The sequence below is a fragment of the Erithacus rubecula genome, assembly GCF_903797595.1.
Source record: "Erithacus rubecula genome assembly, chromosome: 22".
NCBI lineage: Eukaryota > Metazoa > Chordata > Aves > Passeriformes > Muscicapidae > Erithacus > Erithacus rubecula.
The window spans coordinates 6946628-6969940 of record NC_136674.1 but is presented as its reverse complement, the minus strand read 5'-3'; the positions used below and the strand labels follow the sequence as shown (position 1 = coordinate 6969940).

At 47.2% G+C, this 23313-nt stretch overlaps 1 protein-coding gene across 7 annotated transcripts in view; it reads left to right on the top strand.

The window, feature by feature from the left end:
* Positions 1-23313, top strand: part of CAMKK1 (calcium/calmodulin dependent protein kinase kinase 1) — a gene marked incomplete at its 3' end in the record, with an annotated part of 95924 nt that overhangs the window by 8523 nt on the left and 64088 nt on the right. The window contains exon 1 of one of the 7 annotated variants that reach the window (XM_079325432.1): positions 8551-8677. The exons of the other annotated variants lie outside the window; for them this stretch is intronic. Of the gene's footprint in view, positions 1-8550; positions 8678-23313 lie in introns of those variants that run through there. 7 annotated transcript variants of the gene reach the window in all.

Sequence of the window (23313 nt, the reverse complement as noted above, 5' to 3'; positions counted from 1 at the left end):
AGGCACAGGGATGCTTTCCTGGGACAGGAACAGGACTTTTCTCCTGGAGCAGACACAGGGTGCTTTCCTGGAGCAGACACAGGACTTTTCTCCTGGAGCAGACACAGGGTGCTTTCCTGGAGCAGACACAGGACTTTTCTCCTGGAGCAGCAGGCACAGGGTGCTTTCCTGTGGCAGGTGCAGGACTTTTCTCCTGGAGAAGGCACAGGGTGCTTTCCTGGGGCAGGTACAGGTGACTGCATTATTTGGGATGGACTGAGCTCAAGCCTGTTTGGACCTGACAGTCAATACCTTGAAGCAAAGTCATCCCAGCCACTCCTTATTTGCTGGCATTGAGAAACACCATTTCCAGCAGCATCTTGGCAGTTGCAAAGTTCTTGTCCTTCTCTGAACCTCCCTGCAGCCCTGGCATCTCCCAAGCTGAGCAGTGCTGGTAGTTGGAAAGTTTGAGTCAAATAACATCAGCTCTCCTGGTATCTTCCAACCTAACAGTGCCTGGCTCTTCCTGCCCTGCACAGCCCCATCCCCTGGCAGACAGTCCTGTGGAGATTCACCAGAGCCAAGGGATTTGGGGGATCTGCTGAGCAGCTCCTGGAGTGGCAGGGAGCCAAGAGCTGGAGCACAGGCTGCTGAGATGGAGGGGGGTGGGACAGCCTGTCCAGAAGGGACTCTGAGGTCCTCACTGTTAACAGCCACAGCATCACAGTTGGGAACCTGACCTGCAAAACCTAGAGCCTTAAAGGATGTGACAAGGGATGGGAAAGGAACACAACACTCCTCTGTGGTGCCCCTGGGCTCTGTGGCCTTGGGAATCCACATGCTCCTTGCCTTGCTGCTGTGCACACCTGGGAATGCTGTGGGATGTCACTGGGACCAGCTGGAGCTGGTTGAGGACTCAGTGTGAACCAGCAAACTCCCAGAAGCAAACCAGTTCCTTTACTTTGGAAGCTGCAATGGGAACACCTCCTAGGCACTGCTGCTGATGCTGATGAAAGCAGATTCCTGACGTTAATACCAGGTGGAATAATGCAGCTGCTCCTTCGTGTGAGAAGCTGGAAGCCCTTGGGTTCCCCACACCTCTCACAGGTGCTGGGAAGCAGCTGCTGCTTCCATGGTGCCAGGCAGGTCCTACATCCAGCTCTGCAGTGTGTTAAACCAAACATGCTCTGGTGATTGGGCTGGGCAGAGTGTCCTGTCAAATTATTTGTTCTGGCTACAGTTTTGTCTGCCTTGGAATCTTGTCATTTTCTAGCCTTTTGAGACCACCTCCCAGAGAACATGGGAATTGTAAGTATTTAGATATATAATAATGATGTAATTAAAATCTTTAATTTTATTTTTTCGTGTTTGAGTGTAATTCCTTTGATTTAAAGGGTGGTAGTAGCTAATTGGATTCTGGGCCATACTTGCACAGGCAGCCGGGGGGAGGGACTGCAAATGAGTCTAGCCAGGAAATTGCACATTTAAATATAGTTCTTGGTAGGGTCAGCAAAACACCCAAGGGACAAATTAAGAGTAGAATTTCTGCTGTAATGTGTTCATTTAGCTGCAGACATAATCTTAAAGAAAACAAGGAAGCTTGGGAGTGAGGGGAACAAATTTCAGGGTGGATGTCCCTTCTGTTGTGCATTTGTGTGCTGCTGCAGGTCTCTCATAGGCAAGACCATCCTTCTCCTGGCTCTGGGCTGATCCCAAGAAGAAACAGCTAAAGGCATTTTTGGGTTTATGGGTGTAGTGGCTTCACTGGAAGATGGAAATCTGTAGTTCACAAAATGCTGTGGGGCTGTTCCTGCTGTTAGAGCTTTGGCACAGGTCACCTGGATCACACTGTCCGTTGGGTGGAAGGGAGATGGGAGCAGCTCCACCCCATTGCATTGCTTGGGTTTAATGGGGACATTAATGGGGGACATTTCCCTGTGAGGCTGCTGCCTTCTTCCCAAATGGCTGGGATGGAGCATCCCCTCCCGTGGAACTGACCTGTTTTTCTGAACAGGCATTCAGGAATGTAACCAGAGTCTTTGGCATAAGATGGATTCAGCCTGAAAAAAAAAAAAAAAAAAAAAAATCAGGGAATTGGAGCACTGGGCTTGTCCCTTTGGAGATCTGCAGCACTGTGTTTTTCCTGTTGGGACTCATGACCCTTTCACAGATGGACAGGGTCCTTGTCCTGCTGGTGACGTGTGAGGAGTCAGCAGCCAAAGCCCAGGATGCAGGACGTGGAGCACATCTGGAGTAACCCCTGGCTGAGAGCCAGCAATGCTCTCAAGTTTGACTAACAACATTCATTTTCCAGCCCTTATTTCTTGATTTAGGCATAGCTCAGACCACGTGCAGCAGAGCTCACCTGCTCATTGGTGGCACTTAGGGAGCAGTCTGAGTTAGTCCTTGGCAATTGTCATTTCCCTTGGAGGCTCAGTTAAAGAAGTGTTGCTGGTGATGGGAGATGCAGAAGAGCAGCTTGTTTTATGTTTCCCAGGACCTCATACCCAGCTCTTGGTGCTCCCTCTTTCATTCTGACTGTGTCCCCAGGGGAAGGCCACATGTTCAGGGAGGGAGGCAGAGCTTGTCAGGAATGAAGCCTGATCCCACATCCCTCCCCTCTCTGGAGGGCTGGTCACTCCAGCTGAGTAAGATTCCACAAAACCTGGGGACCATCCCACCTCACCTGCAGTGTGTCATCTGGAGGGAGAGCTGCCTGACAGGTCTGCAGGTGTGACCAATTGCATTGTGAATCACTTGTTTTGTGTATTCTAATTAAATTGTTATTAATTATTTTCTCTTCTTTTTAAATCCTATTAAACTGTTTTTATCTCAACTCACAAATTTTACATTTTGTTTCCCCTCAGTTCTCTCCCCCATTTCTGGAGAGGGATCTGTGAGCAAGCAGGTGTGTGGTGTTTACCTGCCTGCCAAGTTAAACTGCAACATTTAAGCTTTATTTTTGAAGCCTGCTTTGATTCTCAGCTCTTTGAGCCAAGCTTGCCTTTCTTAAAGCATTAAGCACAGTGGGGCAGTGAGCTCTCTATTAATTGATGCTGTTGCCAGGCTATCGAAAAGTTGCAATAATGTGGCCAAATTTTCAAGTGTGGTCGAGGCTTTCTGCCTGGGTATCAGAAAGGGAAAGCTAATTACAGTGTGAGCCAAGAACAGGCTGGAAGGAAGGACATGTCATTAAGGTTCTCCTCAGGTGCCAGGTCAGCCCATGTCAAATCACAGCTGCCTCAACTCTAAATTTCTTCCTCCTTCCGTTAAATTACTACCAAGTGATTTCTTGCAAGTGTAACCACCTTTTATAACAAAAGAATGAAAACTGGCTGTTTTATTTGAATACAAACAGTGGAGGCTGGGCTGGGATTGCAGAAGCAATAGAAGAGGTTATTTTATTTTCTTCCCTGGCCCTGTAATTCTGTCCAGAGTGCCTGTGCTGGCTTCCTGCCCCTGGGCTGCAGTCATGGGGCATTGGGGTGTGTGGTTTATCCTCTCTGACACCAAGTGGAATTGGTGTTGGCATGCCTGAAGTCCCCTGTAGGTCTTGCAGGTTTGGCCAGCACTGCTGGCCAAAATTTGGGTTATTTGGAGAAGCAATGGAGAGTGATGGTGTGGGGTGTTTGAAGACCAAGCCTCAGAGCTGCTGCATGTCCTCTGTGGTAGAGCAGAGAACTTGGGGACACCTGGGAGGTCCAGGATACAGGTAGGTTGCCTGACCACAAATTCTACAGAAACCTGAACCCCAAGAGAGCTTAGAACCCTTCACTGCTCTGCCAGCAAGGATCTCTTAGCTCACCCACATGGTGCCACATGGCCAAGCCATAACTACACTGATACAGCTGGTGTCACTTCTCATCCTCTGGTCCTCCTTGGATTGTGATCCTGAGCCTTTCTGAGACTGTTTTTCCCTTTAAAAGTTCACATGGGAGCTCCCACAGGTCACAGAATTTGTAATTCTCTCTTTAATACTTTATCATCATCCTCCTGCAGTGTTGAGGGTCAGGGTGAGCTGAAGAGTGTCAGATCAAGGCACAAACTTATCTCCATGTCTTAGATCACAAACCACTGAAGTGTTGGTGGGATGTTTGCATGTGGGTAAGGAGTGGGCAAATGCAGTCCAGCTTGAGTGCTGGCTAAAAAGAGCCTAGTACAAAAAATAAGATCCTCACAGGAGATTTAATAACTGGGGAGAATAATTGTAAAGTACTTCAGAATATTAACCAAAGGCTGAATGCATCCAATTAACTTAATGAAGCTGGGTGGTTGGGTTCTTTTTTAATCAAACAGATGGGCAAAACATTATGTACAAAAAATGAGATCTGAATACAATGAACACATTTAATTAACAAATAAAAGACAGAGAAAGAGTTTGTTTTTCAACTTGAGAAGTGAAAGCTTCTACTGCACCAAATACTCAAAAAAGAGCCTTCAGTACCATGGTATCTTGAAAGTCTCAGATACTTACAGATATTATTTGTGTGTTTGAGGTGGGGGATCAGCCTGGGGCTGGCTGCAACTGCAGGCAGGTGAGTGGGTGCTGGGGGCAGCAATGCATCCATCACCAACCCCTCTGTGCTGCAGAGCAATCCCTGCCTGCTGCAGTGGGCTGTGCCCAAGGGCAGGCTCAGAACCTTAACTTAAGCTCTGCTCAACCCTCTGCTCCAGGGTGTTTCCCCTGCATGTCAGTGATCACCTCTGTTCTGCAGAAGGAGAAAGCCAGGACTCCTCCTGGGTTAATCAGGGTGTGAGGTCAGTGTCCTCAGTGTTCAGGAGACTGTGGAGTGTGTCCCTGTGCTTGTGCCATCGTGTGTGGAGCTGCTGCAGCCACCCAGCTGTGATGCTCTGGCCCCAGTCAGGGAGGTGATTCCCAGCACTGGTTCCACTGTCCTTGCTGCAGTGCAGGCTCCTCTTCCTGCTCTACAGACACAACTCCTCTGCTCTGTGTCTGAGTCTTACTGGGCCATGGAAACCTGGTGCAAATCACTGCCTTCCCTCTCCAGACAGGAGCCTGCTCTCCATACAGACCTTGAGTGCTTATGTAAGTGTGAAATACAGAGCTGTAATATCAGTCTTGCCAGGGCTGGGAGTGTTTGCTCTAGCCTAATAAGCTGAACAAGCCTTTTTGATATTAAGCCTATAATAATAACACCTTGTAGCTAAAGAGTGTGTTTTCCCCCACTGGTGGATTACTCAGCCCTTTTCTTTTGAGGCAGTATTTAACAAAAGCAGAGACTTTCCCAGACTATGTTTAATTAAACACAGCTCAGAGATCTCTTCATTTCAGTGCTGTGATGATGCTTCTCTGCAGTCTCATCTCCTGGGCAGTCGGAAATGGAATTTGTTATCTGGGCTGTCTCTGGTCACTGTCTCCTGCCCAGTTGTGCCCACCCAGATGTGCCCAGTGGTATAGAATCCCAGAGGGGTTCACATTTGTGGAGACCCACAGGCTCCAGCTGCCTTTGAAGCTGAGTAGGGGCTTGGTCTGAGTGGCAGCTCAGCCAGCATGCTTTACACTACAACTGAGATTTGGGGTCCTAATTTCTACCTGTTTCCATTTTTGGTTGCTGATGTAGCTATGGGAGCATTTTGAGTGCAGTGGCCTGGTTATCAACAGTTACATACAAAGTGAAGGCTTTAATCTGAAGCCTCCTCATTTCTGCCTTAGGAGTTACCCATGAGCAGATGGTGATATGCTCTGGTTTTGCTTATTCTTGCAGATTATTTGCCAGATAATTTTTCTGACTAATCCTTTGGCCCATGGACTGTTTATAAACCTGGAGTCAGGTTTTGGGTAAAAACACTTGTGTTTGCAAATTTTAAAATCTGTTCCTGTGCTGGCTTGCTGATGTCACTGTGGGCAGGGGACTGTTCTATGAGTGGCAAATGCCCTCTGCACCATGGGAGAGAGGCAGCTCCTAAAGAGGAACCTCCTTCCCACTGACAGGATGGGAAGAATGATGTTCATGCCTTGTTTGGGGTTATTCTATTTTAAAGCATGAAGTCCTAACCCTGAAAGGCTGTGGTGGTACTGCTACTATTATTATTATTATTATTATTATTATTATTATTATTATTATTATTATTATTATTATTATTGTTGTCGTTATTATTATTGTTGTTGTTTCCCCCTAATCTCTTACCACCTCTACCTTTTAAAAAAATTGGTCCCTTGGATGTCTCTGCAGAGCTGGCAGTGGTAACTGCCTGACTGATTTATTCTGGTGTTTTAACATTTACTGGATTTACATAACAGCCAAACAATCTGTTTCAGGAGTTTAATATAAACCCAGCTCTAGTGAGTCACATCCATGCTAGCAGTAATGCAGGAGAGGCAGCTGGGGGAGTGAGGGGGTGACTTTTTCTGGGTTTCTGCATGAGAATATATTTCAGGAGTGGCTGCCTGAAATATCTCTGACACCTCGTAGCTGAGTGATGCTGCCAGTTCTCCTCTGCCATCAGGGATTTGTTCTTAAACTTTGAAAGAGCAGGGATGTGTCACACCAGTGCTTCTGTTGCTGCTCCCAGCTGAGTCTGGGGGCTTTTCCAGAGCTCTCCAGGCACTGCTGTGTGTCCCTGGAACCCCACAGCCCCCTGTGTGTAAAATACCTCTACAGGTGTGTGCATGCCTGAAGGAGGGAGTGTAGCTCTGGGAGCAGCAAGATGCAGCCTGCTGAGATTTGCTGTTTTGAATTCAAATGCAGCATTTGTGGGTCTGGCCCCCAAGACGTGCAGATCAGCACAGCTGCACACAGATGTGTGCCAGCATTTCCACCTGGGGTCTGGTGATCCATGAGCAGGATCTGGGGACAGGGTTTGAGCTCAGCTGGGTGAGAGCTGCCCCTGGGCAGCCACAGTGGATGCTGGAGCTGTTGGGTCTCCCTGCAGAGAATCCCCCCCAGCTCCTTCAGGGCTCTGGGGCTCCTTCCTTGGGGCCAGCAGGAGTGAGAGCCATCAGGACAGAGGTTTCCTAAAGCATGGTGTGTAACCTGTTGCCTCAGGTCCCTTCCAGGCAGTGTATTTGGGATTCCCTCTGTTCTCTCCTGCAGTTGTATAAACACAGCAAATCTCTGTGGGCTGCCCCTGTGCTCCAAGGCTCTGCCACCTCCTCACTGGAGGGGTTGTAATGTGGAGGAAAGTGGGTCTCCAGCTTGAGTTTTGACTTTGGAAGCCCCAGGCAAGCTGCAGCTGGGTTTGAGCAGCCTGGTTTGTGCTGCTGCCTGCACTCGAGGTCGGCTGTTCAGCTAAGTGAGCGCTCCTGCTGCAGCTTATTTGAATTCTTGTCTTCAGAATGGAAAATAAATGCTGGCTGATGAGATCTATTACAGCACTAATTTTAGAGCATGCCAAACAGTAGGAAATTGTTTTCAATCTCCACTCTCATTTCTCCTTTATTTCACCCCTCCATTTGTGAAAATTGCCTTTGTCATTCTTCTAAGTGCCCAGTGATGTCCCGCTCGCTGGTATCTTCATACATTCTCCTTCCAGCCCTGTTTTCTGATATTCCTTTGTTCACCCACTTGACATTGCTGTTAGAAGAGCTCTCTCCAGGGTTCAGGCAGCAGTGTTGGCATGATGCAGGCACTGAGTGCTCAGCCAGCTGGTGTGAGATGCCAGCAGAGCCCCCTGCGAGGCAGCACCACAGTGGAATTTCTTATCCTTGTGCACCCAGGGCTTTGTAAGACTTTCCAGCCCCACCCCAGCCTGCTTTCTCGATGAGCAAGAGGGAAAATGTGAGTTTTCCTCAGTTCTGGTGAGGAGTTTACAAAGCAGTCCCAAAGCTTTAGTGTTTGTCCTTGGCACTAATGAAAACCTGAGTCGTTGCTCAAGAGGTTGGAGCAGGCAGCAGGTTAGGAATCAAAATGCTTGGTTAATGCCAGAGGGCACAGTGGTGCACAAAGTCTAGATTTTTAGGACATGATTCCTGTCCATAGATGGAAGGTCTTACTGGTTTGAGGAGAGCTTGGGTGCCTCAGTGGTGGTGTGCTCTGAAACCCGTGTGCCTGCAGACACCAGTGCCTCCCTGAGCCCTGCTCCTGCTTCACAGTGCTTAGCACAGCCTCACTGAGCTCTAGATTAAAGCTGGTGGCACAAGTCCAGTTATTTCACCCTCTGGGCTTTCCTGAGGCTCTCAGGAGTACACTTCATGGTTTTGGCAACCACGTTTCCCTGACAGCAGCTGCTGGACCATCAGCACAGATTTGGTGCTTGCCCTGCAGGGCTTTGAAAATCTTTTCTGTCCTGCCCCAGCTCCCTCACCCCTCCTGCTCCTTCACCCTCCTGTCATCCCTTAGCTGGCAGTGGCTTTATCCCTCAAAAAGTGCTGTCTTTTGCCCTGGTTTCTTACACTGGAGAGAGGTAAAAAACTCCCTACACCTACAATTCCCTTTGCATTCCTCTCCTAATGCTCTCCAAGCCCTGTGGCTGCTCAAGGTGTCAGTGCCCAGGAATTCACCCAGGAATGTCTTCATAGTGTGCCTTTGTGACCATGGCTGAGATAAACCCTTTACTGAACTAAATGTGGTAACAGCTAATCCCTTGGAGAGAGTCACCTGGGCCCTGCACTGTGAAAAGAGGCTTTGCTGCTCTGATTAACTGCACTGGCAAGAACATCAACTCAGGGTTCTTTTTGGAAATGAAAAGCACCTCTACAGGAGAGTTGAAGGGATTAGGTACCAGCTGGAATATTAAGGTAGGTTTTTTGCAGCTCCCTGATAAATTTGTAGTGTCCCTGGGCTGTGGAGGACTGAGGTCAGTGTGGGATGCAGGAGCTGCCCTGGGAGGATGCTGGTGCTGAGTGAGCAGCTCTTGGGGTCCCTGCTGGGGTGTTCTCAGGGCTCTGGGGATCACTGTCATAAAATAAACCCTGTCAAAGCAGACAGCCCTCCACAAAGGCTGAAGCTCATTTAAACCTTGCTAAGGTTTAAATGACACTGACCTTTTCCAGCCACTTAAGGCAAATGCCAGAGGCTGTGGAGAGCATTCCAGCTGTTTTTTCAACCCTGGTTTCCTTTTCTGGGGGGAGATCTGCACTAATTTCTTGACTATTGCTTTTTAACACAACACTTTCAAAAGCCTGAAATAGAAAATCCATCTATATTAAAAGCAAAGATCTTGTGTTTTAGTGAAGGTTTCTTGGGCTGTGTTTTTGAGGTCAGGATTTTATCTTGGTGCTGGTTTCTGTGAGGCTGCATGGGCCAGCAGGAGTGCAGCCTGACCAATGAGCATCACATGTGACACTTGCTGAAGAGAGCTATAGACCAACATCCCAACTGACTGAATGGATTAAAACTGGTGTATAAACTTTGTCCATAAAACAAGGTAAGACTGAGAAAACTTTTAATACTTATATTAAATATTCTTTGTTCAAAGCAAATATGAATGCTCAAACTGCTTCCAAAATTCTGTTACCTTTCAACCTGTCTTCTACAGAATTTTCTATTTTAAGTAAATAGCACAGAGTTAGCTCAGAACGGAAAAGATACAAGTGCCACTGTTCAAAGTGTGCTTTATTGGTTAGATATTTATGGGAGACATTCAGGAAATGAGTAAACACTTGAAAGTATATGTATTATTTATTATTGTAGCTGATTAATTACCACTTGAAACCTTTTGATTGGTTTTATGGCTCTGTATAGTCTTCACCAAGCAGTGCTTCAGCAGAGTCTAATGTGGCATCTGTCCCAGTTAAATGTTTCAGGAGATGCAAGTGCTGCAGCTGATTTGTTTGAGCAGTGGAAGGTGACAGTGTGGCACTTGGTGCAAGCACCAGGGGAAGAAATGAGTGAGATGTGGGTCTGGGATGTGCTCAGTGATGGCTCAGTCCTTCCAGTCCCAGCACAAGAGCTCCCAGTTTGTGGAGAAGAGCTGGGTGGGGTCAACGTGTCTGACTCTGTCTGATGGAGTGATGACAGCCAGGAGTTTAAACTTGGCTCCCAAGCATGGACTGCCACCAGGGACTTCTCCAGTGCTTCTTCCCATGGTTCCCCCTCCAGGCTGCAACAGAGAAGTGCATGAAAAAACAAAGTTTTACCTGGTTCTTACCTGGCTGTGAATCCATGGGCTCTCAGGGCACACTCCAGCAGCCTGCTGGCTCCACAGCTCCCTGGACTCATTGTCAGACCATGTGTGTGACCATGCACCAACATCTCTGTTCCTGCCCAGCTTCCTGAGCTGGGCCTGGAAAACCTCTTGGATTCATGCAAAGCCTGGTTGAGAGCAAAGCAGAGATCCCATGCAGCAGGGCTTCCTAGAACAATACATGCCCTTAGGCATTTGCTTAGCTTTAACAAGACTTAAGCACATGAAGCATGTTTGGAGATTCTTGCTTAGTTCTAATCTGCACATCTTGAAAAACAGGATGATAAAATCACAGTGGAAGGGGTGGCAGGACTCCCTCTGCCTTCAGCAAAGTTGATGTCATGCTCAGCTGCAATGGGAGGAATCCCATCTCCCTTGCTGTCCCTTTCCTCTGGCACTGGCCATCCCTGCAGGAATCTGCTCATTTAACCCTTCTACAAACAAAGTTTGCAAAATTCTTCAATCAGAAAAGTTCCTCCATCAAATGACTCCTCTGTGGGAGAGAAGTGAGTGGGCCTGGAGAGGAATGGAAGAGTCACAAGAGAGATGTATGAAAATGCTTTTTATGGAATGAATAATTTTTGTTCCGGAGGCGGCAGCATCGTATTTAATTCTAATTTGGGGATTTTTTGGGGAGCGCGTGATTGACGCCCAACGAGGGGTGCAGGATGCTGTTTTTTAGCAGGCTGTCATTCCCCTGCTCCATTTACCTGCCAGCTCTCCTTCAGGGACTTCTCACTCTGGATGCCATTAATCCATTTCCCCCAGCATGTCCCTGCAGCCTCTCCCGGGGCCAGTGGCACACGAGGGTGGCCCACTGTCCTGGTTTGAAGGACAGGTGTCTGCCAATAAATGCAGAAGCTTCTCTTTGAAATGGAGAATGTAAACCCCCTCCCTCCAAATTATTGTAATTTTGAAATTAAGGGCCTCTCAGGCAAAGATAGGGGAATAGGAATAACAGTTCTTTACTAGGAAAATTAAAATAGAAATGCAGTATTACAAAGAACAATCCCAAACCCTGCCAGAGTCAGAATCCAAGCTGACACCCGTCAGTCAGTCAGGGTGGTGGCAGCAGTCCCATTCAATGGTGGCTGCATCCTCCTGCAGGGGCAGATGTGGTTCAGCTGGAGCAGTGCTCCTGGAGAAGGTGCAGTTTCCTCTGAAGGTGCAGGGATGATGTGGAAAGGTCTGGCTTTCCTCTGGAATCCAGTGGAAAGAAGGTACCTTGGTGTCCAAAATCTCAGTTTTTGTCTGGGTAGGAAAGGCTTGGCTGCTCCCCTGGCTGGAGCATCTCCCAGTGGGATGATGGAATTTTATCAGTCACACAGTGGGACTGAATGGGCCAGCAGCAGATGATATCTCCTAGAGGGAGGATGGGCTGTGGAAAGATAAAGATGATTGCCCAGCTGGTTTAAAGATGGCCCATTAGCAGATAATATGTGCCAGGAGATCAGGGGCACTGCCCCATCTGGTTTTAACAGTGACAGAATACACATTGCTGGGCATATCAACCCAACACACCCACGAGGGTGACACACAAGGGTGGCCCACAAGGGTCCCCCTCCAGTCCTGCAGCTTGGGAAGCACTCTGCAGTTGTGCTGAGGCTCTTTTCTCTTTGCTGCACTGGTCAGCAGGAGCCTTCCTGCCCAAGTCCACCTGTGGCTGTGCCTGAGCTGGGTGTGTTCCATCCACTCCAGGCTCACTCCAGCCAACACAATGTGCTTTTCCTGACTTTGCATGTGCTCATCCCTGGCTCCCTCTGTCCCTGACATGGTTTCCTCTTGCTGTACCTCGTTTGGGGCCCTGCACAGCATCATGCCCTGACTCCCCTGGATCAGGAAAGGTATTGCTGGCACTGGGGCTCTGTTTTCTTCTATACTGGTAGTTCTACCCATATAAAAAGGGCCATTAAGAGTTTTGTTTTGCTGCAGTGTAAACTTCAGCCAATTCATTCCTCTTGTCCTGTCCCCTTAATTAAGAGTGTGTGTGTTAAATGCTGTGAGCCCAAGCAGAATCTCATTGCAAAGTAAACAGGAGTGTGGGACTTAGGCAGGTCTTTTGTTACTGCTGTGCAGGGTTTATGTTAATAACAGCTGCAGAGATTGAACCCAATCCCTCATGAGCTTTCCAAGAGCCTGATTAATCTGTTTAACAATGGATCTGGGTTTTTGTTTTGATCTTTTCCAAAGGAGTTAAATTTTTGTCCCTTTCAGAGTAGCTGTGGATCATGTAAGCACAACAGTATTTTTTTCCTAATTGGCTTCAGGTTTATCTCCATCTATTATGTTTAAGGGTTTATAAGATGCACCCATCACCATGGCATCAAAATGCTTCCTATGCCAAAAACACTTCATAAAAACATACATACACGTGCACATACTTTTTTTTTGGTCTGTTGGAAAGTGCAAAGATTCTGATGTCAGATCAGGTTTTTGCATGATTGTATTCTTCAAATAGTCACCTTTGCAAATCATGCTTTTCTGCTCATCCTGGCTCTGGTCCATTGGAGAAGGATGTCTTTCCAATGACTTTGGGCCAGCCCCTGTACAAGCAGAATTTGGCATTGGTATTGTTGGTGGGTGATGGCACTGGTGCTGTACACAGACAGGGTTGGTGACAGACCCTGACTCAAACTTACTGTCTAAAAGTCAAGATAGAGCAAAGGGAGAAAGGTGGGGAAGCAGGGGAGAGAACACAAATTTTTAGCCAGACAAGTCTCCCCTGATCAGACCACAAATGCTCTGGCCTGGTTTGATTACTGAAAAATACAGCAGCAGTATGGGGAAGCAGAACATTTAAAGTGAAGATGCAGATGTTGAAGGTAACAAGATTTGAAGACTGCATGGCACAAAATAAAAGAAATGTATTTATAGCAGAAACTTCTTCCTCTCTTGATTCTACCTCTTCTTGAATGCACTCAGTGATTGCTTTTCATGTGTGAATGCTTGTAAAAATGGAGTTCCCTAAACAGACATGAAATGTTTATGTGAGTTAGGGACTTCAGAGAGCTCTGGTTGTTTAAAGGAGGGTGGCAGTGAGGTTGTCTTGGCTGCAGTCAGTGCCCCTGCATGGAGCAGACCCAGGGCCAGCAGTGGGGCAGGATGGTGGTGGCTGCACACACATCCATCCTTGGGGAGCTCTGACTTCACTAATGTGCTTATGGTGGGGTGGGAAGGAGCCTTCCCAGGGGCTGAGAAATCTGTGTCACCTCTCTGGGACTTGTGCAGAGTGAAACCCTTAGCTTGAAATGGGGTGGCTTGTAATTTATGTAAAATGGTGACACTTTATAAAGTGTTTTTACCCTGGGTGTTTTCCTGCTGCTTCTTTGCTTCCCTCTGAACTGAGGGCCAGGAAAGAGCTGTGACATTGTGTTGCTGGAGACAGTCCTACCTTGTCCATGGGCTGGATGCTGATGGAAGGGTTTGCAGAGGTGAGACCATCCTTGGGCCTCTGTAGAGAAGTCCCAGAGAAAGGGATTAAGGAAAACAGTAATCTCCTTTCTACCTGCTTCTTTTTCCCCCAAGGTGCAGCTATTTGTCTGCTCAGAGGATCTGTCTGTCCTTGAATTCCTGTTTTCCAGAGGCATAAATTCAAAGGGCCATGGCACCATGCTGGTCTGCAATCCTCCAGCAGCCAGTGAGTGATGGCCAGGGGAGCTGGAGGAGGTCAGAGAAGTCCTGCTGCCCTGTCAAGTGCTTGGGAGAGTGGCTGGACAGAGGCAGACACAGGGAGCAGTAATCCCAGCAGGGAGCAGACAGATCTCATGAGGCCACAAGCATAGAGAAGGGGTGGTAATTTTATTTTGAAGAATGCCTTTAGCATGACAGAGAAGGAGATGTGTTTGCCTCGGTGTGAGGTGGGTTTGTGCTGGAGCTGCTGTGCACTCTCCTTGCAGGCTGTTGGGTTTTTCTCCCTCCTTCAGACTTTGTTGGTGCATCCAGTTCAGCCACCATGGAGAGCAGTGGGTGATGGTGTGCTGGTGGAACTGCAGCTCTTCCCTTTATCCCAGGTGTCTGGGAAGGTGTGTGAGTGCATGTGCCATCCTGGGAGCAGCTGGGCTGTGCTCACAGCTGAGCTCTCAGTCCCAGGGCCATCCAAACCCTCTGGGGGTGAGTGTCAACCTGCTGCAGCTTCAGAATGGTGCTGAAAACCAGCTTATCCTGTGATAATCTTGTACCTGCACCTGCAGACAGCTGTAAGGAGCCTTTGTGGAGATTTTCAGCCTTTTTATCCTTCTTCATCAGTGCTGGCAGCTGCTGCTTTGAGGTAACATCAAACTTTTTCTGGGCTGTTGCTTTGTGTATAAGTCTCTTCATGCTCAGGCCAGCCTGTTGTGTTTTCTAACATTTGGCTTCCAGAGGTGGGTTGTCTTCCCTTTTAGTAGATTATTTTGTGGTGAAGCTGAAGTTCTTGGAGGGAGGTGGGATGTGGAAAGGTGGTCAGGAGCCATGGGCAGACATGGTTCTGGGCAAGATCACTGCCACACCAGCACAGCAACTGTGCAGCCAAGGCTGACTGTGTTTATGGGATTAAGTCCTGTTATTTGACTTCAGTTTGTGAGAGCTTAAATTGTGGTCACTGGATTTAGAGCAAAGGGATGAAAAGTTTTCCTCAATGCGAAATTGAATAATGAAGGCAAAGCAGCTTTGGCTCCATGGAGGAAGCAGGTGGGTGGTGGCAAGTATTAATATATAGTCCATCAGAAGTGAATTGCAAATTCACCCCCTGTGGTGAGAAATCTCTGTTCTTTTACCCTTGTTTGTGTAAAGGCAGATGCTCAGAGGGCTGGCCATCGAGGTGAAAACCCTGGCTGTGTTCTCCTGTGAGTGCTTAAAGATTCAGAGAACCTGAAGCTGTGGAAGTGCAGTATCAAATGCAATGACACTGGTCATAGTGTGATGCCAGTGGAATGGTGCAGGACAACCTAAATTAGTCCTTTGAAGTTATTCCACTTCCAAGTGTCCTTTTTGTGCTGTGCTGATGGAACACAGAGAAACCAGCAGTCCTGAAGAAAGGTTGTGCAGTGGCTGTAAAGCAGGCTGAGCAGACTCATCATTTCAGGGAGTGCCCAGTGTTTGCTGGCTGCATTGCTGCTGCTGTGCTTGGGGCTGAGCTGCAGGGGCTCCCCAAGGACACACCAGACCTGCTCACTGGTGTGCTCATCAGGATTTTAGGAAGAGATCAGGAGAGCAACAGCCACAGATCTGCTGTTGGATCTTCAGCCAGCATTTCAAAAGCATCAAGGTAAGTGTTGGGGTGTGTTAAAAAAGATTCTTGGGAATCTTCTCCCCAACAGTTCCCTTCCATGAACATATCCCACAGGATGTTTGTGAAGATGAGCAGATTTGCTTTGTGAGGTGCTGGTGTTCCTCCAGAATGGAGAGATCTTTAAGCCTCATTAGTGCTTTGACTTAATGCTTTTGCAGCTTCTTATGGGAGCTTTTGGGAGAGTAACAGGAGGAGGCTGAAAGCATTTGGCTGCAGTCCTGGCACTGCCTGCTGAGCCCTGCTGGCACCCTGCTGCCAGGAGCAGGGCTTTGTTTGCCTTTGTACAAGTGGCTGGTGCAGTACAGCCCAACTCAAGTGTTGATGAGGCTGGAGCCATCTCCAAGCTGACTTTCAGGGCACTGTAAAAGGCAGCCTTGCCATGAGGTTTTGCTCTGCTGTTTCAGCAGAGTTTCCTGGCAGTGCTCTGTCTATATCACAGAGGACATAAGCTGCCATTAGCCTGGTGTTGGAAACAAGAGCTTCTTCCTGGCCTTGGAGTGCTACTGCATTAATGTATGAAATGGATAAATGATTTAGGTAATGAAATGACTTGGATGTGGTCATGGGTTGAATAAGATTTCCAGAGCCAATGTGCTTACTCATCAGATGACTCATATCTTAGTCACTTAGAATAAGTGATTCTCTTTTGGGTGCTTCCAGAATGGGATGGGTGGAGATGAGCTGAAAATTTCCACCCCTGCCTTTGATAATTAATAGCATCTAGAACATGATGGACTGTTTCATCAGACAGAAGAGGAAACAGCTCTGTCTTGTGAGTACAGTGTATCCCAGGAGATTTGCCTGAATTCCACAGCAGTGTGAGACTTACATTTTGCTGTTTGCTTCCTGGTCAGGCAGAGTGATCTCAGGCTTTAGATCAGACTTCTCAAGCTTTGTTCTCAGCCTACTCTAGTGAGTCCCTTTAGTGGCTGGGTGCAAGTCTGAGCCTCTTCTCAAATTCCTGTGCCACCAGCAGTGAGTAAAAGTACCCTCGAAACAGCCAACATTGCTATGCAAATAGAACCTTGTTCTCAACTTCTATTTATATGTAATTATATATATAGAGAGAATATATATATAATATATATAATACTATATATATATATATATATATATATATATATATATATATAATATTCTTTCTATTACCAAAAATTGAGTTATGATTGTTCAGAAGCATGCACATTTGTAAGCAAGTGAATAGCATATCTGAGAGCTTAGGGAAATTCCTTTGCAATCCACTGCAAGCTTTATACAGCAAGTAAACCTATGGGCTTTTTCTTCTTCTTTCTCATCTTTCACCTCTCTGATCTCACAGTCATCCTGCAACAAACATAATGTAGGCAATTCCTGATGTAATTCCTGATTAATGTAGGCTCCTGGTGGATCAGCTGAGCTCAGTGGCACAGTGTGATCTCTGCATCTTCTGGGGCTTTGGGCTGGCTTAGGCACAGGCTTGGCTAAGCTGGATGTGGCTGAACTCTTATCACTGCTTCACATGCTGGGAATGGGGATGCCCTGACTGTCAGAAGCAGGTCTGACAGCAGAGCCCAGTTTTGGCTTGTGTCAGGAATGATGATGTGGAGTTCTTATAGATCTACTCTTACAAAGGTGTGTTCATTATAGGAAGAGTACAAAGGTGCATGGAATAGGCAGAGTTTGGGAATCAGAAATTTGGGATTCTCTCCCTAACCACTGAGGTGGTGTCTGGGTGTCCCTGAGCAGGAGTGTCTCTTCCTAACTCCTCTGTAAATGTGGTTTTGGCCCTTGGTGAGTAGGCACTGGCTGTAAAACACAGGTAGGTCATGGCAGGTGACAGCCACTGTGGAAATGTGTTAGGCAAGATTTTCAAAAACAGCTGAAGAATTGGATTTTATTGTTAAACAGAAGTGGTGAAAGGAAAGCTAAAAATAGTTTTCCTATGGGTGTCTTTTGTCAGGTAATAGAGAATAATTCACAGGCTTGTAGGTTTTTAGTTTTCTATAGTTGTCTGTGCTACATCTCCTGGGTCACAGGTGTGGAGGATTTTATCAACAGTTCCTCTCAGATAATTCAAGTCAAGAGGAATCTATCACTTCCTCAAGAATTTTTCTAGTTTGCTTTGTCTCTTAATTGCAGAAGAAGGAGATTTTTGTGTTCTGTGTGAAAACTTTTTTTAAATTTACCTAATTTATCTATTGTTGCTAGCCTCAAAGGCAAAATAATGGTACTAATACTATAATTAATAATTGTAATATTAAGATAATAATAATAGTAGTAGTAATAATAATAATGTTAGTGTTTTGCTGTTGTTACTGAACAAAAAGCCCTTGCAGATAAGGATAGTTAAAAGCTCCCCCTTTGGAGTCCTCTCTCCTCACTGACCACTCAGAGATTTCTGTGTTGCAGTGTGTGCTGGTGAAAGGAAGAAAGATGGATGGAGGTAGACCCCTCCTAAGAGGATGAATGCAATGAGTTATTTCAGATACTGCCTTGACAAGAGCCCTGCTAGCCTAAGAAAATGTAAATATTGTTGGCCCCCTGGGGAAGGAGCCCTGGGGTGGCTCTCACAGTATCTGGGCTGCTCTGTGTGAAACACATTTACCCAGACACTCCTATGAGCATTTCCACATTTTTCAGGCTGAGATTTTCTGTGTTGTTCACACTTTGGCACATGGCTGATCATCCCTTCTGATGTCCTGAGAGCACAGTTAAAGTTCAAGAATGTGTTTGAGTGTTTTGCTGGAGTGGAGCCACCATCTCCATGGCAGAGGTGAGCAGTGTGTTGGAAGCTCAGTGGCTGCACACAGACTGATTGTTCTGGAAGGTGCTGAGCACCCTGGCTGCCAGCCAGCAAGGCTTTTAAACACATGCTTTGCTTGGTTTTTCATATTGTTACCAGCCCTGTTCTTTGATTTCTTTTCCCATAGCAATTGGAGGAGGATATCTGAGTAGCCAGAGCAGTGCAATTCATTTGCCAGTGACTCCCCAAGGTGCACCACAGGGATGTCTCCCAGGACATGGGATACAGCTGTTGGGATCAGATATTGCTCCCAGTTCTCAAGTCAATTTGCCTCAGAGTTTTCCTTCTTTGCTCTGTTCCTGGGCAGGGGGCAGGCCAGGCTGTGTGAGCAGTGCTCAAACTACATTTGTAAACCACATCCCATCTTTGCTTGCTATTAAATTGCACAGGTCATATTCCCTTACCACTCTTTCCTCTTGGACTGTGTTGGCTTGAAAATTTTAGCAGCAAACGGCCAAATTCAGGTTTTATTTGGAAGTGGTATCAGCTGCAGTGGAGCCCAGGGCAGGATAGAGAGGAGCCCAAAAATCCTGTGGAGGTTGATGGCTTCCAACTCTCTTGTTTTCAGGGTTTTGGCTTTGCCTGCTGTGAGCAGGAGGAAGGTTCCAGCCCAGGTTGGAGGCTGGAAGGAGCTCTGGCTGTGAAGATGGCCCCGTGTGTGCTGCCACTGATGCTGTGTCTGTTCTGTCCCTGCAGCTCCCTGTGTCTCACTGGGCCATGCAAGGCAGGGCTGAACCCTTGTCAAAACTTGTCTGGACACCTCCTTTCCAGCAGATTTACCCCTGTTCTACTCCTGCACCTGCTGACTTGGTGACCAGAAACTTGCCTTTTTCCCCTGCTCCTGTGGCTTTGCATCATTTCTAGCCCTTGAGAAAGAGCCCAGCTGATGGAGTATAATGCACAGCACTTGTTCTGAGCCACAAGAACAGAGGCTCTGCTTTGGTGTCCCAGGACAGCCTGGAACACCAGCCTGGGCTCAACTTGTTCACTGGGGTGAAATTAGGGTGCCCTGGGGTGGCATTTTCATACTCGAGCTTTAACTAAAGCTGCACCTGGGAACTATTGTTGGCCCTTGGGTGCTGTGAAGCCTTTTTCACTCTGACAAATGCTGAGTTGTCATCAGCCTAAATTTCAGAGATAGCATTGCAGTGACTCAAAAGAACAGCTTTCTCCCCAGCAGCCTTTGCCTGGATAATCTCCAGTCATTGACCTGGGGGCTTTGAAAGTGCATTTAGGCTTAGAGAGCTAAAGTGTAAGGCTTCAAAGGAAGTGGGAAGCCTGCTCCCCTTTACATTTTCAAGTGTGGGCTGTGTGTGCACGACAAGGGTAATTGTTGTGGTGTACCTGGTTCTGCCTCCTGTGGGATCTGTTGTTCATCCCCCAGAGCTGTTCCCTCTGTCCAGAGCCTCTCTGCTGCTGCTGCCTCTGATGTTGTGCAGGTTATCTGAGGACATATTTTCGAGTCCTGGGGTTTCCAAAGACGTGAGGATTATCAGAAGATGGAAGTTATCCATGTGGAAATAGAACAGATACTTGGAGCTCTGAATTTGAAGTCCATTTGTCTTGTCGTGCAGAGTTCACTGGTTTTGCCTTGCCTTTCTCTGCAGTTCTGTGCTTTGCCCTTTGCCTGGGGCTATGCAGATTGGCAGAGCTGATGAAGACCTTCAGCCCACGGACATTTGGAGATGGGTGCTGGGATAATTTCCCTGGTTATAACTTTTTCAGAGATCACCTTGAATAGAAATCTATACCCTGTTTGAACTGCTGGGAAGAAGAAAGCCTGCAGTGTTCTGTGCTTTTTATTGTAGATTTGTAATCCTGGAACAGGTGGAAATTAATGTTTTGAAAATGCTGAAAAGACTTTTCACTGCAGCTAGTTTACAGAGCTAAGCAACTTGATATATCCCCTGAAATACCTCCAGATCTCTCCAAGGCAGCTGAAAGCTTTCTCCTTATCTGGGAGATAAACGTCACAGACCTGACATGTATAAATGTGAACTTTTTCAGCTTGTTGTGGATGCTTTTAAAACAATTGTTTAAACAGTGCTGGTCTGTGCTGTGAGATCTGAGCCTGGCAGAGGTGTTTGATGCTGAATTATTTTGCTGCATTGATGATCTGTATGTGTCCTTTCCCAGATCCCACTATGCTTCTCTTAAACTGAATAACCAGCATTGTTCTGCAGTGGTTTGCTTTCTGTCATTGGATTCTTATGTGTTGAGCAGCAGCAGGGATTCTGTGAGCACCTGGAAAGCAGAGTTAGCCTGGCAGTCAGTACAGAGGGTGCTTGTGGGTGCAGGGAGCCAGGCAGAGCTGAGAAATGAATAAACTGGGCAGGAGAGCAGAGATGTCCTGGAAGCATCTGGGTGCCAATGTGCAGCTTGGGCTGAGACTCTGCTGAAGCAGCAGCCTGTCTGTACAACTCCAGGTGGTTTCTTCCCTCCCCCTTAATTTATTTACTTGCTGGTGTATCTGCTGGCTCTGCTGTGGAAGCAGGATGCAGCCCCACAAGATCAGCTGTTGTGTGCCCTTGGTTTCTGTTCCTCAGGGTGATAGTTGGGTGTGTGTGAGGGCTGGCTTGCCTGGCTGGCAGCCTCCCTGCTGCTCCAGAGCCTGTGCTGCAGGCTGGGTTTACCAGGCTTAAAAACCAGACCTTACACTAAAACCAGGGGGCAGGTGCCTTGTGCTGTGGCTGTTCACACAGATCTGTGCATGAGCTCATTGCTGTGAATTGTGCTTTCAGTTCTGTCTCTCTTCTATTCCCTTTTCTTTCTCTCTGTGCCAGAGGTGCTTTCCATGGGCTGCTTGCTGTGCCCTGGTCCTGCAGTCCAGCAAAGCCACCCAAAGGTAACTGCCCTGGCTTGGAGACAGGTTTGGTTTGAGAGCCCAGTTCTGCTCCCAAGAGATCAGTGGGGATTTGGCCACTGTGGGATATTAGATTTAGCCCTTGCAGACTGAGAGGCTGTTCAGGTCCTCTTGATTCCTTCATTTTCAGTTTGTTTATCACAACAAACAGTGATACATGGGTCTGTATCATCTTCTGTGGCAATTTTGATATTCATTACAGACTGCAGCAGAAGATGGCTCACCTGAGGCCAATCCTTTTCCCTTAGAACAAATGAAAACCTTCTTTTGTTTAACCTGCCATTTACCCTTCCATGGTACAGATGTTTGGAAAGCCATTATTGCAATGAAGGCCCTAAATGTTAAAGCCTCCCTGCTTCTGAGGCAGGTATTTTGCTCATTAATCAACAGAGCCTGGCTACTGCCTTACTTGTTAGTATTTTACAAATAATCTAAACCTTGCAACTTTCATATAATCTGACATTCTCAGTTATTTTTTGAAGCACGCCCTCACTGATTTTTTCAATCCACCTCCAGCAAGCTGTGCTCCCTGCCATGGCTGCCTCCTCTCCTGGGAATCAAGCTGCCTATCAGCCCAGCAAGTGACAGCAAACCATGGCACCTCTTCCTCCTCCTCTCCTCTGCTCATGTTCAGCCCCAGGAGCCATGGCATGGGTCCTGCCTGACCCTACAGGGGATTCTCCTGTGTGAGCTGATGTTTTCTGTAGCACCAAGTGTTCTCACAGGTGCTGGGTGGGAGGCTGCTGTTCCATTGGATTTGTGGGGATCAGCTTTCCCTGTGCAGCATGCAGGTTGTATTTGGGGTATTTCCTGTACTCTTGATGGTGACTGGGAGAGGGGGTTGGGGTAGGGAGGCTTTGGGGTCTGAGTTGGTGTTGGCTGAGAGCAGCTTTAGAAATGGGTTTTTGTTCTCCTCTGACACCTGAGTAGGGGTCCCCATGTTGTCCAGGCTTATTAACATGCCAAAATCCTTCCCACTGCTTTCCCTAGGGTCACCTGGAGGTGAGGCAAAGCACCCAGTAAGGCTGCTGGTCACACAGCAGGGACTGGGGCTCTGCCCACACCAGCCTGCCATCCCTCACTGCCACGGTGTCAGTGCTGGGATCAGCTGGCACAGTGGCCAGAGCCCTTCCACCACAGGCCTTTTGTGCCCCTTGTCACAAGGGCAAAAGGGATTTGTTGCAATCTGACCTCAGGTTGTCACCAGAGGGGAGCTGGGTGCTGGGGTGTGCTGGTTTGTGGTCACTTGGGGCTGTTGCAGAGATGGTGACTCACAGCCCCTGGCATCACTGAAAGCAAAAACTGTGGGATATGTGGGCTGAGTGCCTCTCATTGCCTGTTTCTCGTGCTTTCCCAGCTGTAATTTGCAAAATAAAAGCAGCTCTGATGGTCATAACTGATAAACAGCTTTAAAAGATTAAAGCAGAAGTGAATATAGTTCAGCATCAGGAGCTGATGCCCACAAGTCTTGCTGAACCTCTGCTGTGAAACACAATAAAACACAGCAGCCAAACCTGTCTTGGCAAAGTCATTTGTAGCCAATTCTTGAGCACAAAGAATCACAACTCCTCTTCAGTTCTTTGGTGTTGTCCCCACCAAAGACATGGTTAAAATGTGCCCACAGAGCTGCAGTAGATAATGCTCTGGCAGGGCTCCTGTTTCACCTGCATTATCTGGAGTGTTTAATGTTAATATCACTCTTGCTTAGATACTCTTGGCATTCCTCAGTGTTTTCTTGTTAAAGAAATTTCCTTAAGTAGAAACTTTTTTCTTCAGAGTAATTTTTGGTTGATTATTGCTTATATATGCAATTAGTGTAATTGCATCTGATTATGCAAATGTATTTAACCATATAATTAGAACATGGAGGGATGAAATATAATGCAGTTGGGAAATTTTTGTAAAACTTTCCAGGCTCAGGACTGTGTGTAAGGTGATTGTTATCTTTTGAATTGTAGGTTGGTAGACTGAAGGTCTTGGTTCAGCATCCTGGCTAGTTTCAAAACATATTTTCAAAATGGTATTAATTGCTCTTCAAAGTGGTTACATGGCCTTTGTGGTGTGTAGCTTCTGTTTTTTACATGATAGCATCAGGAGATCACTGCTGAGCTCAGCCTGTGTCTCTTATCTGCCTCTGTACTTTACATCTTTGAAAGCATCAGTCCTTGATCAGATCCAAACCCCAAATTCTGCCTTCAGCTGGGGCCTCTTGGGGAGAAGAGAGGAGAGCAGGACAAGCACAGAGTTGTGCACCTTGGGGTGCTTGTCTGTAGCTCAGGGGCAGAACTGGCCCCCAAATCCTGTTAGTGGTGGCACATATTAGTGGCTGGCTTC